Below are 7,748 nucleotides of genomic sequence, written 5' to 3'. Positions count from 1 at the left end.
AACGCTCTCCCGCTCACGTGACAAGTCTTTCCTCGTCAGCTGATAGGAAAGACGGGGGGTGGGCTCCCTACGGGCACGTGAGCGGCACAGACGAGCCGCCATGATGGGAAGGGAAAGGAAAGGAAGGGGTCAGTGCCGGCAGCAGCCTTTACCTCCATCTTGAGATGGTCAGAGTAGCAGCTGACTAGGAATGGCTGAGTATGCAATTTTATGGAGACGGGGAATTAGGTGATAGATATATGTATTTATTTGTTTACTTGATTTAGATGTTTTGTTTAAGCAATTTATTGTTTTATTTATTTTTATTTATTTAAACATTTTATCTTACTTTTATTTATTTGAACAATTTGTTGTTGTTGTTGCTACTGTATTTGTTTTCACTCATTCTGTACCGCTTAACTACAATCTACTCCAAGGGGTGTAAAAAAATACAATTAAAAATAATAATAATGTAAAAATCGGTTAAACTATGAAATCTGACTGCAGTTAACATGCCTGCTGGACAGACTGAGGTTGGTGGGGCAGTGCCCCATTTGCCCTAATGGGCTAGCCTCCAGGACCTTTGTACATTTGCTATAACTGTTTGTTTTGCTTTCTAGCCGCCTATTCTTTCTTGTTCTCTTCGGCCCCTGAGGCAGCAAGAACATGCCAAACGGCAGCTAATAAATGGGTATGACAGACAATAAGAGAAAATTCCTGCCAGCGGACTCTTGGACTTTTGCCCGCTGACTTTCAACGTTGCAATTATACAGGGCTTTTTGCCCCACCCCACCCCCCTTTGCATACTGCAGGCAGTTTTCTTTTTTCTGAAGGGTGACAATGGTGCTGAGGTAAAGCCCAACCAGCGACCAGGATCCAGCCAGATATCTGCTTGCTTATTGGACAAGAACATCTGTAGGGGGAAAAACACCAGTTCCTCTCTGCCCTGCCCCCTCACCATCATTGCTCTTGCAGAGATACTGCATGTTAGTACACAAGATCCATGAATATGTGTGTGAGAGAGAGATGGAAATGAGGCAGAGGTAAGGTAATAATAATGAAGCAGCATTTATCTTTCAAGTGCTCAAAGTACTTCACATATACAGTATTGTTGTTGTTGTTGTTGTTGTTGTTGTTAATATAGTTATACCACAACTTTTAGGATATGGGTGAAGCTATACCACCAGTCGGTAGAGCATGAGACTCTTAATTTCAGGCTTGTGGGCTTGAGCCCCACGTTGGGTGAAAGATGGACCAGATTATCCTTGTGGTCCTTTCCGACGCTACAATTTTATGATTCCTCAGCCACACACCCCTCTCACCAGGTCAACACCCCATCCCCCTGGCCTTGCTTTGTCCCTCTCCTTGAGTGTTTTCGCCTGGCTGGGATGTAGCCTGAATTCTCCTAATGCCTCTTGATTGCTTGGAAGGAGGCGAGAGAGGATGTAGGTGCATAAATTAACTTTTGTTGCTCCACCTACTTTTGCTCATGGTCCCGCCCACTACTGGCATGTGGTCCTTAGGAGGCTGCCCAAAAAGGAATGTGGCCTTCAAACTGAAGAAGATTCTTGAAGCCTGCAATACTAATAATTAATTCAGTGGCACAAAAATTGGAGTTAAATGTGGATTTTGGAGGAGATGCCAGCATGCACAGAATACATAACTTTAGTAACACCTTGCTCAAATCTTCAGGACCATGTGCCTATTTCAGTGTCCAGGATCTTCTGGCTGATACCATCAAATTCATTGCTCATCTATTGCAGATTTCAGGGCATTGTGTGCGTGCGTGCGTGGGGGATATATATATTCAACACGAATGTATGAAATAATGATGCATGCAGGAAGACATAGTTGCAGAACTGTATCAATGTGATGGAAATCTGAGGTGGCTGTGAAAACCAGTCATCCGTCTGTGTTGTTGGTAGCTGAGAGGTGTTTCTTATCCCCTGCTGAAAGGTTTCCTGACAACAGGTCTGGCATATTAATAAAGGCTTCTGACATCTTAGTGGCAAGGCAGGGAGGACATGAGCTAAAGGCTGAGTCACTCATGCTGGAAGGCACCGCAAAATAAGTAGACTCTTCCTCCTTGCCACCACTGTTTCTGCTAAGATGGCAGATGCTGAATAATGATCACACACCCTAAAGGCTCTTCAGCCAGATTTTGCTTTATGACCCAGTGCCTGGTTTTGCCTCACAGATCTGTAGAGTTGGAAGGGACCCCTAAGGGTCATGTAGCCCAACCCCCTACAATGCAAAGACTTGGTAGAATAGAGCTTGTTCATATTTGCACAAAGTGCTCTTGAAATCTACTTTAACGCTTCTCTTTTCACTTTATAAAGAATCCTGGGAACTGTAGTTCCTTAAGGGTGCTGTTAAGGCCAGAGACAGATGTGGGGAAGACCACCCTTGACGCCCTCTCTCTGCCACCTCCTTTTAGTTCTCTTTCTGAAAGTCCATCTCCCCTCCTTGCCAACAGAATAAAAAAAGAGGCTGAGGGCCTCCCTCAAGCAGATGTCTGAGTTCTACCATGATGTCTCAGATCCATACTATACATTTAAAGCCTTCCCCCAAAGAATCCTGGGAAGTGTAGTTTGTTAAGGGTGCTGGGAATCACAGCTGTCGTGGGTAAACTACAGTTCCCAGGGTTCGTTGGAGTGGGGTGCATGAATGTGCTTTAAATGTATGGTGTGTACACAGCTATGATGCCAGGTAATGATGGTCATATGCAGACTCTGTTCCTGTAAATCAGTGAGAAGGTGCTCCATTGGTAGTACTGTACCAAGGCATGACTGTGGAGCACCTCCATGCAAGGAGGAGTATTGGCTCAATCTTCACAAGGTAGTGTTGTACATGCATAAAACACCTTCCAACTGGGTTCAGTCTGATGGATCGACACTTGACCCATATTTGGTTGGAATGCACGCTCCATGTGCACTGGGGAAGAACGAGTCAATAGTCACTGTAGTTAAAATGAAACTGCCATGGACAGCAGCAGTTTACCTCTGAATGCTAGATGCCAGGGTGAAGCAATTGGGGACAGCCATCACCTGTATGGCTTGCTTGTGAGGCAGAAAGCTAGATGAGGTGGACCATGGGGCAGTTCAAGGGCTGCTTTCCCTTCTGATCAACCTTCTGAGGGCCACATGGTGGTGGTGGGTGGGGCCAAATGCAAAAGTGAGCAGAGCAAAGGATGTAGATTTCCACTTTGTACAGTAGGTTGAACGCTTTCAAACCCTTCTCCATCCAGACAAGCAGGAGATATTATCAGCACCCAAGGACACATTCCAGCCAGGCAAAAACAATCGGTGCAAAGCATAAGTCAATGAGAGGTGTGGCGTGGGAGGAGTGGGTGTTGCCAGAGGAGAGTTCCAAGGGCCAGATACAGAGGCCCCAAGGGCCACATTTGACACCCCAATGTTTGAGTTTCCCCACCCATGAAATAAGACTTTGATCTGATCTGCCACAGCAATCTGCTTTTATGCCTGCCTTCCTCCGTCCTGGCCCAGCTAGGAGAGCAGAGGGCAAAGGGCTGACCAGGAAGCCATGTAAAACAATCCCTTGAGCTGAATTCAAGCTGTGAAAGACCAGTTGTATCACTTGGCAACAGGCACATGATCTACATGTAGGGTTTTGTTGGTGTGCGTTTTGAGCCTCTGTCCTTTTCTCAGGCATCTGTAGATTAGATTGCTCTTGGAGCATCAGCTTCCAGGGGGAAAATTTAGGAGCCTGAGTTAGCTACACTTTTGATCCACAGAAACCAGATCAGGTGCAGAAAACAAAACACAGGACAGGACAGAGAGCAGAAGCAAGAGACTGTGTGTGTTGTCTGTTCAGAAAATGGAGGGATTTTGCTAGTGCTTGGTCTGGTAGCATTGTGGTGGAGTGGTTAGTGTGTCGGACTAGGTCCTGGAAGAGCTAATCTTCATTTGGCCATGAAGATCACTGGGTGACTTTAGGCCAGTTGCTGCCTCTCAGCATAATCTACCTTGCAGGGTTGTTGCAGGGCTTAAATGAGGAGAGGGAGGGCCACATAAGCCACCTTGAGTTCCTTGGAGGAAAAAGTGAGATCTAAATGCAATAAATAAAATAGAAATAAACAATAATGTTTCTTGGGCAAGGGTTCCCAAACTGTGATGGTCCTTGAATTTCATTCAGGTGGTCCGTGGCATGTCATCATTAAGTTTTTAGTTGTGATTTTAGTGTTTATTTTATTCCCTATTTTGTATTTCATTGAGTTCCGTGGAATGCAAATTGTAATACAGTACAATAAAAGAGAATGTGAGAAATAAAAGAAGCAATATACAATTAAGAACCACACAGCATCTAACACAGCACACTGCAATTGCTACGAAAGACAGAAAAAGGAGCCTGCCAGTAACTTTCAAATGATCCACGAGGAAAAAAGTTTGGTAACCACTAATCAGGAGGTTTAAATGAATTAAAGAGTACTGAATTTGAGTGATTTCTACACAAGGTCTCAAAAAACCCCAGCAACTAAAAATAACGTTTACGCTGTAGACTGCACAGTAAAAAAAATCACTGGTCTGGAGCTTGTCACCCACACAAAAACCTTTATCCAAGCCATGGATCTTCATGGTTTTTACACAAGACCACCAGCAACAAATCACAGATCCCATCTGTGGACACAGTCAGGTTCTGGTGGTTTTGATGCCAAGATTATGAGGATCCAGAAGGATCTGTTTCTCCAGAAACAGATGGGGTGGGAAGTGTGACCTGGAGGATCGGAGAGAGAAGGGAACAGTGTCAATGTTCCAAAAGCTTGGTGACCCCTTGTCTACACTGATGGGCAGCTGCTCCACAGGGGTTTATATTGAGGTCTCTCCCACTACCTGAAGATGTCAAGAAACTGAATCTAAGATCATCTGCATGCAGAGAGCAATGCACTCTATTGCCATGTGTTACTACTCTCTCTCAATAAATCCAACTTTTCTTTGAAAAGGAATCCAGAATTTTCAGAATATTTTTTTTGGCAGGCTCAATAAATAAAGCTTACAACCAGGTTGCTACACATGTAGGTCACAACAGCTACAGCCATTCCACAGAAAATACACTTTGGTGTTCCATTCAGAGAGAGTTGTTTGGGGAACTGCTGGCTCTCAAGATGTTACTGTACTTTTGACTCCCAAGATCTCTATAATTGGCATGCCATGCATTTCTATCATACTGCGTTAAACAGTCATGGTTTCCTCCCAAAGAATCCTGGGAGCTGTAGTTTGCTAAGGGTGCAGAGAGTTGTTAGGAGACCCCTGTTCCCCTCACAGAGCTGCAATTGCCAGTTTCTTTCAAAGTGGGATTATTAAACCACGCTGGGAACTGTAGTTCTGTGGAGGGAATAGACAGCTTGGCATTCTTAAATTCCTTTAATTCCTACTGCTCATAGATCTTTTTGTGGGAAACCATGGTGATAGTGCTTTAAATTTATGGTGTGAACATGACTATGGACAATACTAGCTGGGATTGAAGAGCATTGGGAATACAGCAACATTTTAAGTCCCCCTCCCCAGCTATTTGTGCTACATGATCCTTCTTTCAGAAAAAGGAATTGACAGGACCTGTAATTATCTACACTTCTAATTAAATCTTCGCTAGGAACCTATGTCAGTACAGGCTTGCTTTTTCCTCCCCAGGGCTTTTCGGGGGGGGGGGGGCGCTAAAAGATGAAGATGATAGTCAACAGAAAGAGAATTTACCTACGCAATCAGCATTTGACTTAAGGCCTCTTCCAGGGACTGAGGTGGCCTATTAATGGATATTATCCATCACTACTGCTGCTGCTTCTCCCTCTCGCTTTTGTCAGCTTCTCCCTCCCCCTCTCTGTTCCTCTGCAGGGCTGACTCACTCTGCAGCACAGAGCTTCAATGTAAAATCAGAACAAGGCGATCCGTTCCATTTCTCAAGAGCTTATCTGCAGACCTAAACCATTTTTTCCTTAATTAGATGCTGCAAACACTTGGCATTTCACGTCCCCCCAACACCCACCACCACTGCAAGGAGACCCATACAAGTATTGCCTTGGCAAGGTGGGGGGGGGGGGGCGGCGGCGATGCTCTCCAATCCAATCTGTGAAGCAAGCTCGTAAAGGGTCTGAGGAGGGCTGAATGAGTCACGAAGAAGTTCTCAATGGCCCGAATCACTAGAGACTGTCTGCTGATGTAATTGCAGGGATGCCTCAACCTACTTCATCCTTACTAGGATGCACCAACACGGCTGTGGGGGCGGGGCGGGGGGGGAGAAACAGGCTTCTTCTGGGCTCTTGTGTTTCACTGCTCTGTATTTCTGCACATGGTGCCTTATGTGGTTTTGCCTCCTCTGGACTCAAATAATACATCAGAATCTCAAAACATTTAGACTTGGGTTATGGTGCATAGGTGGATCGTTCACCACTTTTTCTTTTAAAAATACATAGGATCCCTCCCCACCCCCCGGCCAGTTGCCATGCACGTATTTGTGAAGGGTGCATGCTTTGTACATTCCTTTGCAGGTTGTCTCTTTATATTATGCTGCTCATTTAAAAGAGACTAGTGGTAAAGGACTATGCACATCATGCTCCCTTCACTTTGGTATCTGCACCTACCTATAACTTAGACCCCAAATATCTGAAAGCATCTGCTTCCCTACAGACCTTCCTGAGTGTTAAGATCACCCCCTTTGTAGTTCCACACCACACTCAGAATTTTGGGTGGCGGCGGCCCAGGAGAGAGCATTCTCTGGGGCAGCCCCTAAATTGTGGAATTCCTACCCATAGAGGTGTGCCTGGCTTTTTCACTACACAGCTTTTGGGGAATGCTGGAGATGCACCTTTTTACCCTCACCTTTGACATCCGAGATGTGTGTTTTTCAGAGCCCACCTGTTTTTAATTCTGAATTTAATTGTTGTAAACCACCTTGGGGCCTGCTGGTGAATGGATGCTTAACAGCAATGACAGTCACATTTGGGAAGGGAAAGCTGCCACGTTTACTCTGAGGCATTCAATTCAGTTGAGCCAACTCCTAAATTGGCATGCACAGGATTGCAATCTCTTGTCTCTTTTGAAGTTGACTACTTTGACAGTCAACAAAATATGGTATATAGCAGTCTAGAGTGGAGGTTCCCAATTGCTGCTATGTAACCCACCCAGGGGGTCTGTGGCACCATTCACATAACAGAAACTACCAGATATCAAAAAAAAATTCAAAGTAGGGGGGTCCATGGCTTGGCTTTTTAAAAACAGGGGTTCCTCAGTACTTTGCTAATTGGGGACCACTGGTCTAAAATATCAGTGTAGGCACAAGGAGACCCATGTTCAAATCTTCAGGTTATATTTCTATTGCTCAAGGTGGTGTGCATGGCTCTCCCCCTCTCCATATTATCATCACAACCCTGTAATGTTGTTTAGGCAGAGAGATTTTAAGAAGCAATTGAGTAGCTATATACTTTGAAAGCCAGCATTGGACATCTTTCTAAGCAACACGCTGCCATTAAGTCTTCATTTCCAAAAGATATATAGTCAGTCTTTGTTGACTATCATACTTGTTTTGTAATAATGATGGTGATGAAATCTTTCGTGTACAGGTTATACTATGCTACATTCAATGAAATATGGGCAGTATGAACCTGTCTTCAGATTCAATATGCAAGTAACTGGAGGAAATTTTTTCCCCTTCATAAATGCCCATCCATGAAAGAGCTGTTAATGCACAACTGTAGCTCATGTTCCCAGAACTAGACAATCCAGCTCTGGGAAAATTATGAAGTGTAGACTTTCATT

Source organism: Lacerta agilis, chromosome 13 (genome assembly GCF_009819535.1).
Source record: "Lacerta agilis isolate rLacAgi1 chromosome 13, rLacAgi1.pri, whole genome shotgun sequence".
NCBI lineage: Eukaryota > Metazoa > Chordata > Lepidosauria > Squamata > Lacertidae > Lacerta > Lacerta agilis.
This window is presented reverse-complemented; position numbering follows the sequence as displayed.